This window comes from Castor canadensis, chromosome 2 (assembly GCF_047511655.1).
Source record: "Castor canadensis chromosome 2, mCasCan1.hap1v2, whole genome shotgun sequence".
Taxonomy (NCBI): Eukaryota; Metazoa; Chordata; class Mammalia; order Rodentia; family Castoridae; genus Castor; species Castor canadensis.
Window position 1 is genome coordinate 8251775 of NC_133387.1, and position 15538 is coordinate 8267312.

The 15538-nt window shown below is 43.0% G+C and overlaps 1 long non-coding RNA gene across 1 annotated transcript; it reads right to left on the bottom strand.

Annotated features, from left to right (window-relative positions):
• Window positions 1–514: 514 nt before the first annotated feature.
• Window positions 515–6914, bottom strand: LOC141410451 (uncharacterized). The gene is made up of 3 exons (XR_012441567.1): window positions 6736–6914; window positions 5829–6029; window positions 515–2526 (listed from the first exon to the last, which is right to left on the bottom strand). It is a non-coding gene; the product is annotated as an uncharacterized lncRNA (long non-coding RNA).
• Between the last annotated feature and the right edge of the window lie 8624 nt (window positions 6915–15538).

Sequence of the window (15538 nt, forward strand, 5' to 3'; positions counted from 1 at the left end):
CCTCTAATCCTAGCCACTCAGGAAGCAGAGATCAGGAGGACCATGGTTCAAAGCCAGCCTGGACAAATAGTCCACAAGACACAATCTTAAAAAAACCCATCACAAAAAAAGGGCTGATGGAGTGGCTCAAAGTGTAAGCCCTGAGTTTAAGCCCAAGAACTGAAAAAAAATTCAAAATGAAACAATGAGAGACCATTCTTTCCTGGAATGTTGATAATTAAAAAAAAAAAAAGAAAAGGAAAAAGAGAAAACCTACAGGAGACAATGATGTAATGACACAGCACATGTGTTCCAGTTGTTGGCAAGTAATTTGATGAGTGTTTCTGTAAGGCAATGGACAGTAGGTCCAAATCTTAGAAATATGTGATCTTTTCTTTTCTCTATTTTGTGGCAGTACTGGGGTTTGAACTCAGGGCCTCATACTTCCCTTTCCCTTTCTCTTTTGTTAGAAATAAGACCCCTGAAGACCACCAGGGTCACAATTGAAGACACAGAAGCAGAGAATTGTCTCAAAAAGGCAAAATTTATTTCTGCAAAAGAGTGCATGGGCACATGGGCACAGCACACACAGGAGTAGATCGTAGGTCCTCATTTAAATTTTTGATGCACCCAATTAAAACCATGGCCCTGAATACAACAATGAAGGATGTTAAGATTGAGGTTGTCACTGCCTTCCATTTTTTAGACCGTTATTCTAGTCAGTTAGTAAGGGGGTCGTTTATCCCTGAGTTCTTAGCCAGTTATTTGGCAGGGCTGCGAAGCCTTGAAGAACCTTGGTTATGGTCCCATCTGGTGGTGTGGTGTGGGGGATGGATGTGCAACATTCGCCTCCAATCAGGACACCCTACTCCCCTCCCCCTTTTCTGCCAGAATCATGTCTAGAGCCATCTGGTTTTCCCATGCCATCTTACTGGTGGGGCCTAGTTCTGCAATTCCCGTCACTGCATCCCTAATGTAATTGACAAATCTCTGTTGGTTATAATAGATACAGTTAATCTAATTTACATGCTTATTCATAGTGGACCACCAGAATAGTGCTTCTGCTATTTGATGTTTTGCTTTGAATTTATCAGAGACTCCCCACAGGACCCCAAGGGCATCTATGTAAACATGGTTAGGGAAGGTTTGGGTTTCTGGAATGCCAGGGTGAAAGGAATAGCCAATTTGACTAAAGTACAAATCCCACTCCATTTGGCAGGAAGAGTCTCAAGTAAAAGTTCACCACAGTACCACCAGCATCTGCCCTGGAGACAGTTAGAGCAGACTTATTGCTCAGCTCTTCAAAGGATCAGCCTTCACTGCCCCTGGATGCATATCCCAGAAACTCTAGCCCTCTCCTCCAACTAGAGAGGCAAGGGGTAAAGTTGGCACTTTGAGATGGGCTCTAATCGATCGAGGCATCTTTAGCCTCTCATGGTCATTAATTGCAGGAAACAGTAGTGACAAGGTCCTGCAAGACCCATTGCCTCAGGCTGTCCTTTCTTGGAAGAGGGCAATCACGGATGCCATACGAACAGGGTCAGTGGTGCATCCCAGAGGGAAGGAGACAAATTGGGGCTCTGATCTTCCTGTTGCACGTGTGTAGCAATCACTTTTGTTTAAAGTGCAGACAGAATATTTAATCCATTTTAGCCAGGCATTTGTTTCACCATAACCAGTTTTAATAGCTATAGTCTGTCTTAGATCTTTGACTTCCACTACAGTTATCCTGGTCTGATTATGACAGAAGTGTGGGATAGTGTTGGGGACAGGGTGCTGTGGTAGCAGGTTCTTTGAGCAATTCTAAGAGAAATGGACCTATAGGATCAATATTCCCAATAAGATTAGCTCCTAATCCATAGTGCCTTAAGACAGGTGGCTCTGTGGTCATAGAATAGGGATTGTTTATGTCAGCATTAGAGGGGCTGACAATTGGGAGGGGGATTAACTTTCTTAAGCTGGATTTTGTTCTTTAATTTCTTTCTCCAATTATCCTTTTCCCATTCTGTGGGGTAGTAGGTTGGTGAGATATATTCCCCAGGGGAAGTTGTCTACCCTATCATGTCCTATCCAGAACATGGGCAGTAACCACCTTCATAACTACCCTTTTTGTAACCAGGGGTGGGGTCTGCACACATATATGTGGTCTCAGCCCTAGTCTGAGGGTATTGCAACACATGCATCAAATTCAATAGATATAGGGGAAGAGATCCAGTGATATTGATAGTAGTCAGACAGTTTCCCAAATGGAAAAGGAATAACAGCCCTATTACAGTCTCTTTAGGTTATTTTTGTGTCACCAGGACTTGAAGACACAGTCCATTGTTCCTTCTTGGGAGCTCATTTTATTCAGGTGTAGTGAGTCCATCTGTTCTCAGCAATACATACTGCTGTCGTGTCGTGAGTAACACCCCTCCCAGGGTGACTTGAGTTTCTCTCCATTCCAAGTCTGGATCAGGATGTAATCTTCTAGTCATTGCAGATGCACGGGAAATTTGAGTGGTGGAGTCTGGACCAGCAGCCCCTGTTGCCTAAGGGACAATTGAACTGAAGAGAGACCGAGCACATAATTTTGGAGAAACTGATCCATAAGCAAAGCTTATATTGCAAAAAGTTACAGTACTAACCTCATGATCAAATATAAAGAAACCTCCACCTTTGTCATAAGCAAGTGAGGTTTCTTGAATTACAGTTCTTTAAACACGTGTTTTTACAGTGGGATAAACTTAGAGGCCTTTGGGGGAAGAGGAATGGCTGCACAGCTTCGAGTGCCTCTCACCCTAAAATAAGTTACATTTGCTTGCCCACAGGAGGCAATAGGTTGCACTGCTTTTTTCTTTTTGAATATAATGTCCTGCTTTTTAGTTTCAAAGGCTTATTTTAATTTAAGATCACTTGGGCTGTTAATTTAAATTTTTACCTTTAGAATAAGCTTTAGCAAAGCTTTTAGTCCTCTTACAAGCTTAGGGAGACAGGTTTAGTGCCCCAGGTGGATTTTTTTTTATAGACCAAGTGTTGGTCACTTTAAACTTTTATAACTTTAATCCCATAAACCTTTGTACAGTTAGGAGTCAGTTTCCTAAAGAGCTAAAACCCTGATGAGTTCTATGAGCAGTATTTTGACTTCAGGAAATCCCTTAGATAATTCTTAAATTACAGTGAAAATCACACACGTAAACGTTTATAAACTCCATCTATCATACACTTTTGTTATTTACTCAGGACCTTTATATGACAATCTGAAGCTTCTGATGGCTTATCCTTATCCCTCTTTATTTGGAAAAATCCTTAGGACAATTTTTTTTTTCCAAAATTCTTTCTTATCCAAAAGCACTCTTTCTCTCATTAATTTTTTCCCTCAAAACATACTTAATACCTTTTTATATCCTTTCTACTTGTTTACTTTGCAACTTGCATTTTAAAATAACTTTTGTAATAATTTTAAATTTAAATAAAATTATCTTTTTAGTTAGCCTTATTTATACTGTATAGAGCCATGAAGAAAGACAGTTTTAAACTGCTTGTCTATACAAGTCACTTAAAGACAAATTCAATAATGAAAGAGTTGAATGTAAGAGGGTGAAACAGACAAGATTACTGTCTATGAAATTATGCCTGTATTTTAGTTAGACCTTGTTGAAATAAAACCTTGAAAACCTTATTTTTCTAAAAAGTAGTAGCAGAAGAGGTGAGGGAGAGAAGAGAACAGAATCAGCTATTCCTTTATATTAACTCTATAATAAGAATCATTTTAAGGTTGTTTAAACACACCCATATGCAAAAAAAGTTTTAAGTTAGGCATGCTATAAATGTAAATTTAAGTATGCATAGATGACCTGGAATTCCAGAACAATCATAAATGCAAGACTAAAAGACATACACATAAAGACACAAAAACAACTAGAGTACACTCACAGAGAAACCTTTTGAACCATGTGTAAGTTAGTATTTTCCTTAGGGTAGAAACAAGTTAAGCTCAGGGCCTTTAATTTTTATGCAAATCACAACAGGTCTCTTTAAATCTCCTGTTTTAATATGTACCATCCCTTCTCTTCTAAAGATCAAAATAGAATCCAAATTTCCTGTTAGACAAACTGCAGAAACTCAAAATCAGTTCAAAGTAACACAAATGGCTCAAAATACCAACGTTGCAATTGGCATCTTTTAAGGCCCAATTCTGAGGCATCTTAATGTTAGGTTTGGTCATATATTATTTTTTTAAATCCCTCCTTTTAAAAATTTTACACATTTGGTCGTACTCTTAGTGCAGTAAGAAGAGCTCATACAATCCTAAGGGAGAATCTCCAAGGCTGCATTTTCTCCTATGCTGTCTTAATTTGTGCCTGGAGAAGAAAGATAGAAGGAAGAGAGAAATGGAGCCATGCATATCTACATCTGTTCCCTTTATTCAGAATAATTAATTTATACCCTTAGGGACAGATATCTCCTTACACCTTAACGAGCATGATTAGTTAAGCCTGCAATGATTTTTATGGAGGCATCCCTTCCTAATCATTGTGCCTCCCCAGTCCTTACTGTTGGTCCCTGGACTGCTCCATCCTCGAGATGTATTGAGATACATGAGTAGGATCAAAGAGTGGGATCTTAACTTAAACTGGCCTCTTTAAAGCCTTCAGATTCACCCATCCAGGATGCTTTTTAAACAACCTCTAATAGCAGTTTACCTGTGTTACAGTGACTTAGTTATTAGTCTAACGTTTTAAAGAAAATTTAGGGGGCCTAGTTTTGTGTGGAAAGCTGGTATCCTGTATCCTCCTCTGGAGAAAGGATACAGGATGCATGAGTCCACCCTCTTAATTTATACCAAAAATTAGTTTTTTAAATCAGAATTTGTATGTCAGGCAAGGAAAAGGGATTGCATCTCCAATGAAACTGGTGATATCGGGCTATCTTAGTAAGCATGGACAAGGTAAAATGAATTAGCCTGTCAAGAGGATGGACTTCAGGGAAGGGTCCCCTTATGATAATAAAAATCCCAAATGCCCTATTGAATCCATAACAGAGCCCAAGAAGGGTGCTGTCTTGCTGCCTTTTAGCTAATGTAATAAACCTGGAATACTAAGGTCCCAAATTTAAACACAAGGGGCATTTGTAGGAGGTAAAGAAAAGCTCAGACAGCAAACTGAAATTCCCTCTCTTGTCCCTCCAGCCTGTGCACACATGAGGCCAAGGGCGTGAGTCCATAATCCCAACAGTGACCATGTGGTGTCTTGTCCAGGAAAGTGAACAGGCCAGCCCATGGTTACCCCATGCAGTGACCTGAACCTGACACATTTCTTCTCCTGGTCTTGACATGTCTGTGATGGGAAAAGTGTCCTATCTTGAAAGCAAGACTTAAGGGGGTTGACCGTTAGTAGACAGATTTAGAAACTTAGAATTAGGTGGAAGACACTCAGGAGAGAAGCAGCTTCAATCCTCAGCCACATGCCTTTTAGATAGTTTCACCTTCCTAGAGCTCTTTTTACTTATGGTGCTCCCCGTCCCCATCTACCTGGTTGGTGAGAACCAGGTAGATGCTTATCTATCTTCCTAATTTCTTGGAGGTGTCTCACACACTATCCCATGCACTTCATTCATCTCCAACTGATTCCCTTGAGGGACAGTATCCAGTTGTTGGTGCTACTTGGCAATAGCAGGTCGGTATGAGCCCCCAACTAGGTCCCTATGGACGCAGTTAGGCCATATGTAGTGGCCTGGATATCTACAGAAGTGCAGTCTGGGACTCCACACTTGCCCCATGTCTCAGACACATTTTATTCATTGTCACACAACCTCTGAGATCCTCCTGACCACCAAGGAGTACTTTTCCAGTCAATGGAGTTTCTTACCTTCCTTGGTCTGTGCACAGAACTGCTTGGTCACTGCGGTGCTTACTGTGGTCCTTTCTCCATACGTTGCTGAGATAATTCAGGTCCAGAATGAATTTCCAGTCCGAGAGCGCTGGTCCTCCAATACCCTGGGCTACCACAATGAGGCAGAGGGACATGCCTCCCTTGGGGAAGGGGTTCCAAGCACCACATGGAATTATCCTGGACAAGCCCCCAAATTGTTAGACGTTAGATCCCCAGAGACCGCCGGGGCCACGACTGAAGAAATGGACAATTGTCTCAGCAGAAGGGTGTGCAGGCAAATAGTCAGTTAGAATTATTTATAATTACGAGAAAATAAAGACAACAGAGTATTGACACATTCATAAGAGGGAGAATTTCGCAGCCATTAATGATTAAACATTAAAACATCTGAAAAATGTTCATCCTGCATGGGTTAAGTGGATAAAGCAGGGTACACATTTAGGTACACCATATAATCCCAATGTTGCAATGTACTTACACATGTATATATATGTGTGTGCGTATGGAGAAAAGATAGAACTGCTAATTCGCTCTGCATACTAGGCTGGATGACAAATTTATTTTTCAATTTACTGTGCTTTCTAATTTCTTAAAACAGACATGAATTGCATCATTGGATATGGACACTTTACATATCATTAAAGCCCTCTTCCACTTCACTCCTCGCATCGGAAACTTGACCATCACTTAACACTGAGAAGGTCTGCAGGCAGTCAGGTGCCATGTTGGGAGCCTCGTCTTAGGCCCCTTGTTCTTTTGAACCCTTTCCTTGCCTCTCATTCAGAATATAGCTATTGGTCACACCATGCTTAGAGGACCAGGGTGTATTTCAGCAGTTTATTCACCCAGCTTATTCACATGTAAGGAAGAAAGTGACACTGACCTGCTGACAGACATAAGTGTCCTCCCTGCCTCCAATCAGTGCAAGCCAGCAGCTCCTCGCCCTCCTGTGGGCAGGCAGTTGTGAGTCATGCTGTGTGTTGCTATCGCCAGAGCCTTCAGTAACACGCCTATTCTCAATGTCAAGTTAGTTGTTGAAGGGAAAGGACCTTGAGGTGTTGACATTCATTGTGGGAGTGAGCATTACTAAGTATGAGAAATTTTTCCTTTTCCCTGGTGGAAGGAAATTATGGAGGACAGGTGTTGCTGGAGAGTGCAGAACACCTGGAGGCGGGGATGTATGTGGGGGTGGGGGGGCAAGCAAACTTGGAAGGATTTGGGAATCTGTTGGTTTGGTCTCTTAGTGAAATTTTTAACTGAAAGGAGAACCCCTGGTGACAAGTCCACAAAGAGGATGACTGAAAACAGAACAGCGTTCCCAAGCCTCGGTGTAGGCAATGGTTTGGCAAAAGGCAGAGTGTTTGGGAAACGACACCTGGGGTCAAATATCTCCAGCCAGACTTAGCTATGGAGGAATGAAAGGAAGCCATCCAGGCCAGCATGGCAATTGGTGGTGGTGGTGGGGGGTGGACAAAAAGAACCTGGCTCAGTGAGACCTCTTGTCAAGACCCCTCTTTTCTTTTGGGTTGGGGAATGGTTTGAACTCAGGCTCTCACGCTTGCTAGGCAGGCACTCTACTACTTCCCCCTCCACCAGTCCTGTTTTCCTAGTTACTTGGGAGGCTGAGATCAGTAAGATCACAGTTCAAGGCCATCCTGGGCAGATAGTTCATGAGATACAATTTCTAAAATAACCAGAGCAAAATGGACTGGAGGTGTGGCTCAAGAGATAGAGAGCCTGCTTTGTAAGTGCAAAGCCCTGAGAGTTCAAACTTCAGTCCCATCAAAAAAAAAAAAAAAAAAAAAAAGGCAAGATGGGGAGGGGTGGGGCTACTGTATAAGGGAATTCCATTCCAGTGGAGTATACTCACACCATGTCAGCAAAGAACTGTTCATAGAAATTTCTAGAAATAACAGGCCAGAACTAGGTAAGAGATGTACCTTGTACTCAGGTTTCAAGGGCTATCAAAAATCTCAGTAATTGATATAAAAAAATCTATGAACAAAATATTGCAATTTTAAATAACAGCAGGATCAGGATTGCTGACTTTTCCTTTTGCCTCAGGCTAAGGAGGGTACTAGTCACTGTCGCTAGCCTAGTGAACTCCATTCCATGCCTCTCTGGCTCTATTTTGCCTCTTTAACTTTTTCCTCCTGCAATTAGTTGGGACTCCAGGAACAACAGGACTGATCAATAAATATCTTTATGACAAGGGACTGAAACTACCCCTAAGCAGCAGCGAACCTTGTAGTACACATCACCCTATGATGAGATGACCCTCCCAAAGGGGTGCATCACCCACAATGGGAACTGAGGCTACACCCTGGAGCAGGAGCAATCATCTCACAGGAACCAAATTGCTCTCCCCTCAAGTGACGAAAGCCATATCAATTTCTTTTTTTTTTTTTTCCAGTACTGGGACTTGAACTCGGCCTCATACTTGCTAGGCAGGTGCCCTACCTACCAGTTGAGCTGTAACAGCCTCTGCAGACCGGAAGTGAGAAAGTGATCCATATGCTACTGGCCTGACCAAGCTCGCCTGCTCTCTTGGCTGTGCACACACTGCCCCCCCACTTTTGTTTCCCTTTTCTATAAAATGTCAAAGTTCATGTCAGTTCCTTGAAGATGGAGCTCCTCATCTGCTCTTCTCAATGTGGCCACGTTGATTAAATCTCCTTTGTCTTCCCTTCACTGTCTCTGGCATATTGGATAGGTGACTGAACCTAGCCTGTTAGAACCCCTGTGAGAAGTGCCCAGCCATGTGCAATTACCCATCATCCACTGTGAGAAGGCACCCACCAGTATGGGAACACTCATCAAGTGCCTATATAAATCACTCCTAAATTAGCTTTCCAGCAAGAGGGGCCTTGAAGTTCGGTGCCAGTGGCTCACACCTGTAATTCTAACTACTCAGGAGGCAGAGATCAGGAAGATCATGGTTTGAGGCCAACCCAGGGCAAATAGTTTGAGAGACCCTGTCTCGAAAATATCCAGCACACACACACAAACATAAAGGGCAGGAGGAGTGGAAGTTTAAAAAAGTTCTGCATCTACTGATGATTTAAAAATAAAAACAAAAGTGAAACTCAGCCTTCCTGGTTTTTGAGGGAATTTCTTTGTTTTGATAAAGGACATTAACCAAAACCACCAAACAGAACCAACTAAACAAAAAACCCGCTTCACACTTCTTAGCTACTAACATTAATAGTCCATGTATCTCTTTTAATATCAGAATCCAGAAGAAGAAAGATACTCACCATGGTCACTTCTGTTGGGCATTGTGCAGGAGGACCTTCTGAGCCTCATAAACCAGGGAAATGGAGCAAAACATACAACAGGCAGAAAGGGAGAAACAAAACTGCCTTTATGATGAAGTGATTTTATTGTCTATGCAGAAATATTCGGAATAGTTAGACAAATGTTTTGAATAGGAGAGTTTAATGGGCTGTTTCAGGAAAAATTTCTCCTTGCTTCTCTCTTCTGCCAACTCGATTAATACCTTCACAACTGTCAGTTGGCTCACAAGAGCAGCGAGAGTTAGATGTACAGCAGCACTGGGGCAAAACCCTCAAACACTGGAAATGAGTGAGAGTCCTCACTTCCTCTTTTGAAGGCCCATAGAATTTCCATCAAAAATTCCCAGTTAGCCGGGTGCCCGGGGCTCACGTCTGTAATCCCAGCCACTCAGGAGGAGGCAGAGATCAGCTCCCACAAATAGTTCACTCACGAGACCCTATCTTGAAAATACCCAACATAAAAAAGGGTTGGTGAATGGCTCAAGTGTAGAGTGCCTGCCCTAGTAAGTGTGAGGCCCTGGGTTCAAAGCCCAGCATTATCACCTCCCCCTCTGAAAAAATTCTCATCTGCCTCCTCAACTTCCTCTAAGAAAGTGTGGATTAGTACTCAAAAAACACAAATTTTTAAATTGTTCTATTCAATTTTATCATCAGAAATCTCTAGTTATTAAAATTGTGATGGTCTTCACTTTGATGTAGAAATTCACTTGAATATAATTTCAACTGTATCACAGGTCACAGAACACATGTGTAACCTCCACTTTCACATGCTTCTTCGGGAAAGCACGTTTTGAGTTAGAAGTGTTCTTTGGAAGGCGGCCCATTTGTAGGTCTGAGACCTCAGGGGTGGCAGTAGCCTGACATCCCCTGAATCCCAGAGCCACCGTCTGTGACCCCTGTTCCCACTGAACTCGTAAGTGGCAGATGCAGAGGCCTTAGGCTTTCCAGGGCTTGCTTTCCAAACTTTGTGAAGTAGTAGGTAGCGTATTTGTGAGTGTAACTATTTGGCCTAAATTTTATTTTTTTGGCAGTACTGGGGTTTGACGTCAGGGCCTCACACTTGGTGGGCAAGTGCTCTAACACTTGAGCCACTCCAGCCCTTTTTTTGTATTGGGTATTTTCAAGATAGGGTCTCGTGAAATATTTTGCCCAGGTCGGCTTCAAACTTCGATCCTCCTGATCTCTGTCTCCTGAGTAGCTGGGATTACAGGCGTGAGCCACTGGCGCCCCACTTGTATTTTACGCAGGAAGAGTTTGGGTCTGTAAGAGGTGAAGCGACCTGTCCAAGGCCACACAGCTCCGACAGTAATCAGACAACCGTTGAATACAGTAGAAGACACTTTACAGTCATTATCTCTAACCAATACAACAACCATGCCAAGGAGGTTTTATGCCAATATTATAGAGATTTATGCTGTATTTGTATATCTTTTTCAGTTTAATTGAAGTATAATTGATAAATAAAAGTGTAAACATTTAAAGTGTGCAGCTGGGCTGGAGTGGGAGAGCACCTGCCTAGCAAGTATGAGGCCCTGACTTCAAACCCCAGCACTAAAAAGAAAAAAGAAAAAAAGAAAAAAAAAAAAAACCAAAAAAACCCCAGCGATGCCAAAAACCCAAAACAAAAACAAAGCAACAAAAAAAACCAAACAAAAAAACCCGCCAGCAAAAACCGCAAAGGCAGAAGAACCCGGCGATTCGGTAGATGCACGCACCGTGAAAGGATTAATCGGATCAAGTTAATTACCGTGGCCACGCAGTCCCCACATTGTGTACTTCTTCATTAAAAAAGCTGCAAATACAGATGGGGACCCTGAGCCTCAGCGGGAGGAAGTGACTCAAGACACAGCTGGTCAGGGGCAGAGTCAGGGTCCGAGCGCTGCGCCTTTCCCGCTGGCACCCGTCAATGCCGGTCGCCACCTCGTGGCAAGAGTTTTACCAAGGATGAGCATCTGGCCGGCAAGGTCCCCGGCGGTGGCTTCTGAGAGAGAGGGGTCGTTTGGGGCTGCGGAATGCCCCAAAGCCCCCTGCGTCTAAGGAGGCCCCCGGGAGACACGCAATCTGCTTCCTTTTCTCCATAGACCCTCTTGGGTTGCACTTTTTCAGCTGATCATTAGGAGACAGGGCAGGCCTAACATTTTACCCTATGGTGTTCATCCCGAAGGAACAGTCACCAGCACCTTCTTGACTACGTATGAAGCACGTACTTGGCTTTAAAAAATGTCCCGTGTCAGATACCTTAAAAGCAACTGAGGCCAATAGGAAAAGGGGAACAGGTACTAGAGAAAAGGTTAGATTAAAAAGAATTAACCTAGAAGGTAACACCCATGCACAGGAAATCAATGTGAGTCAATGCCCTGTATAGCTATCCTTATCTCAACCAGCAAAACCCCTTGTTCCTTCCTATTAATGCTTATACTCTCTCTACAACAAAATTAGAGATAAGGGGAAAATAGTTTCTGCTGGGTATTGAGGGGGGGGGAGCGGGAGGGGGTGGAGTGGGTGGTAAGGGAGGGGGTGGGGGCAGGGGGGAGAAATGAACCAAGCCTTGTATGCACATATGAATAATAAAAGAAAAAAAAGAAAAAAAAAAAAAATGTCCCGTGTGCATGGAGCGGTTTTGGTCAGGATTTGGGCCGCGGACTGTGGGACTCTGCCATCTAGTGGCCTAGCGCTGAAATTACTTTTCTCTTGCAATTCTAATTGCTAGTGAATTTCAGTGTCTCCTTTATTTCAAAATTGAGGAACTAGGGCAGGCAGAGCCGCTCAACTGGTAGAGTGCCGGCCTGGCAGTGTGAGGCCCTGAGTTCAAACCCCAGTGCTGCTTATATGTATTTTACATTGTATATAGAAAAGAAAATAACAACCAGACTTGTACAAATAAAGGAAACCTTTCTTATTAAAAAAAATGCAATTCTGAATAGGAAGTCTACGTACACATGGAGCTAGGTTGTAGGAGAACTCGCAATAATTTAAAAGCAAAAAACTCTAAAGATGTAACTGTCCAAGCTTTTCTGAAAATATTTAAATAGCCATAAGATTGAATGGAATGGGGGGATAATTAGTGTCCTGTAAGTGTTGACCATGGAAAGGCCCGGCTATGTGACTCGTACTATTAAACGCCGGCTAGCTAAAGTATACACAACATTTCTAGATCATGGAGACTCATTAATAGTGGGAAAAAAGTGTCTCTCTGTACATCTCCCATCCATTATTGTGGGACTCTTGCACTCCCAACTGTGACTAAACTATTTTTTTTCAAGCACTGGGATTTGAACTCAGGGCCTCTCGCATGTTTGCAAGGCAGGCACTGTACCACTTGAGGCATGGTCCTTTGGTTATCCTTGGAATAGGGTCTTGTGTTATGCCCAGGCTGGCCTGGACATTAATCCTCCTATTTATGCTTCATGCAGCAGCTGGGATGACAGGTACATACCACACCATGCTTATTGGTTGAGATGGGGTCTCACAAACTATTTGCCAAGGTTGCCTTCACAATCCTCCTGATCTCTGCCTTCTGAATAGCTAGGATTACAGGTGTTCACCCCTGGCTGGGGTGAACTTTTTTTTTTTGGCAGTACTGGGGTTTAAACTTAGGGCTTTGTATTTGCTACCACTTGAGTCACAAATTGTCTCCTGTGTGTTTGTGATCACAAATGTTTATGTAGTATAGTAGGCTCCAGAGCCAGGCTGCCTAGATTTGACCTTGGGCAAGTTATTGAAATCTTGGTGCCTCAGTTTTTCAATTTGTCAGTGAGCTGCTGTGATGAAATGTACTATATTTGTATGGTGGTCTGCCTAATGCCTGACACATACAAATGGTTGCTGTGAGGATTCTGCCCACATAATGGTATTTGCCATTTTCTCTCTCTCTTGCTCAGGTTCTGGCTCTGATTGCAATTCCATATGCTGTAGTGACATTAGCTGTGAGACCCTAGCTGGTTCTGAGGCCTCCTTGAGATGCTTAGTCATGGGTGTGGTCTGCTGGATGCAAGGTGCAGAGGCTTGCTGGCTGAAGATGCTGCTTGGGTCCTTGGAGCTGATCAGTGGTACCACTGGTGGGTCAGAGCCCCCATGGTGATATTTTGTCCTCTATCCTCAGACCAAAACTTATGTATGACACCCCAAATGGTGCTACTTATGTCTCCACTGTCTTACCAACTTTTTTTTTCTTTTTGGCATTATAGCCTCCTCTCCCCAGGCGGGATGAGCTGCTGACTACTGCTGTAACTGAAAGCCTTTAGAGGAGGCATAGCACAGCACAGCGTTCAGCATGGTCTTTGGTGGCATTCTGATCAGGCTCAAACCTTTGCTCTTGGCCATGTGTAGGCAACTTATTCTGTAACTCAGTTCCCTCATCTGCAAAATGGGCATGAAATTGAAACCTTTCCTTATGGAGAGGCCTGGTGTGTTGTGTAGTACATTCTCCAAATTTCTATTCATTCCAAGCCTCAGAACTTGGCTCCATTTGGAAAGGGAAATGAGATGTTTGCAGATGGAATTACAGTAGGATCTCAAAATGAAGTTCTCCTGGGTTAGGATGGGTTCTAAACCCAATGACTGGCATTTTTATAAGAAGAGAAAAACACAGAGGAGCACACAGAGAAGTAGTCATGTGAAGAGCAGTGTGAAGACCAGGGTGGAGATTGGAGAGATGCTGCTACAAGCCAAGGAGGGATGACAGGAGCCACAGACACCAGACAGAGGAGTCTCCCAGAGGCTTCAGAAGGAGCATAACACTGATTTCAGTGTTATGATTTCAGACTTCTTTCCTCCTGAACTATGAAAGAAGATACTGTGTTATATTAAGACTCCAAGTTTGTGGTGATTTGTCACAGCGGCTATAGGAGACTGGAGCTGTTCTTGGCAGAGATTAGCCATGCAGCTATGTCAGCTGTCACTCCTTTTGGGGTATTTGGAAACTGCATGGGCAGTTGGAACAAGCAGACCAGGGGTGGAAACCTGGCCCTGTAACTTACCACCTGGGTGACTTCTGGGGGAGGTAGGCAACTGCAGAAGGTCTTGGTTTCCTTATGAATAAAACAGGATGTGAGCAGATGACACTCCACACACACAGCATCAGAATTCGAGCTGTCATGTGTTAAGTTCCAGCCCATAAAGCCAGTGCATGGGGCATGAAAGATTTCACAGGAAAACAAGAATTGAAATAGAAGCAAAGTTTTATTCACTTTCCAAGGGTGGAAAGGGACCAATACGAAGAGGTATAGACCCAGAATGAGGTTAGGGCTGAGGTTTATAAGTATTTGAGATGTAGAAGGAATATACTTTTTTTGGTTTTAGCTAGCTGTTCTAAGAATTAGCTAGAGTGGTCAGTTTCTCAATGTTTTACCAAGGTGGTTATTTATTACCTTATGCAATCTTTTCTATGGCATCATGAGGTCAAGTACATTGTCAACAAGATGGAAGTGGGGTTCTGTTTGAGTTTAGGAAAACAGTTTCTGCAAAACAAAGCAAAACAGCCTTCCTGCCAGACAAGATGGAGTCCTTTACAAAATGGAGTTGGTTAGGCTAATTTGAGTTGGGGCTTTACACCATGTAGTTGGACTAAGCATGTGCAATGGCCTACCTTCTTTCCAGATGGCTCAGGTTCATTTGTAATGAAGCTCTGGAGCTTGCACATCCATAGAGTCTTCCAGACATGCCTGAGTCCTGAGGTGAACACAGTTCAAACCCAAACTAGAATCCCCTTGTTATAACCCAAGTGCATTTCATTGAAGAATTATAGGTCATTAAAAAGCATGAACTGTGGCCATTCTCATTGCAGACTGTTCCAGGAAATGCCCTGAGTTGGGAACTAGGAGACTGAGCAGTAGCCCCAGGGCCATGACTAACTAACTCACTGCCTGTCTTTAGCATTTGGGATTCAGTCAAATGAAAGGAATGAATTTGTGGTACGTCTGATGTCTGAGCTCCATCTATACTCTAACACTCTTGAGCCCTAGGAGGAAGTGAAAATTCTAGTTAGGCTGAGCAACAACAGTTCCTTCAAGCGAGGCTTTTCAAGCTGATGCTGAAGGAACCTTAACTGCCTCTGATGTCCCTCCTGCGTCCAAACTTCCCACAACAGCTGGGAGTAACTTGCTAATCATTGGCCCGCACATTTGCCAGATAGCTATCAAGTCACAACCTTGAGATGTCTCCAATGAACAGGCCAGATGAGTCCATGAAGGAATGTGAACAAGAGCAACATCTTGCAGTCTTCACTCCCATTTCCTGCATGGAAAGCAAGACATGTTTTTCCCTTTTTTTCTATTTCTTCCTACTTTATCTTGTCATACTGAAATAAATCCTTGTGAGAACTTCTACCTTGTGAGAATCTCCTTTTTGTGAGGCACCTTGAAATTCTTTTTACATGTGGAATTCCTAATT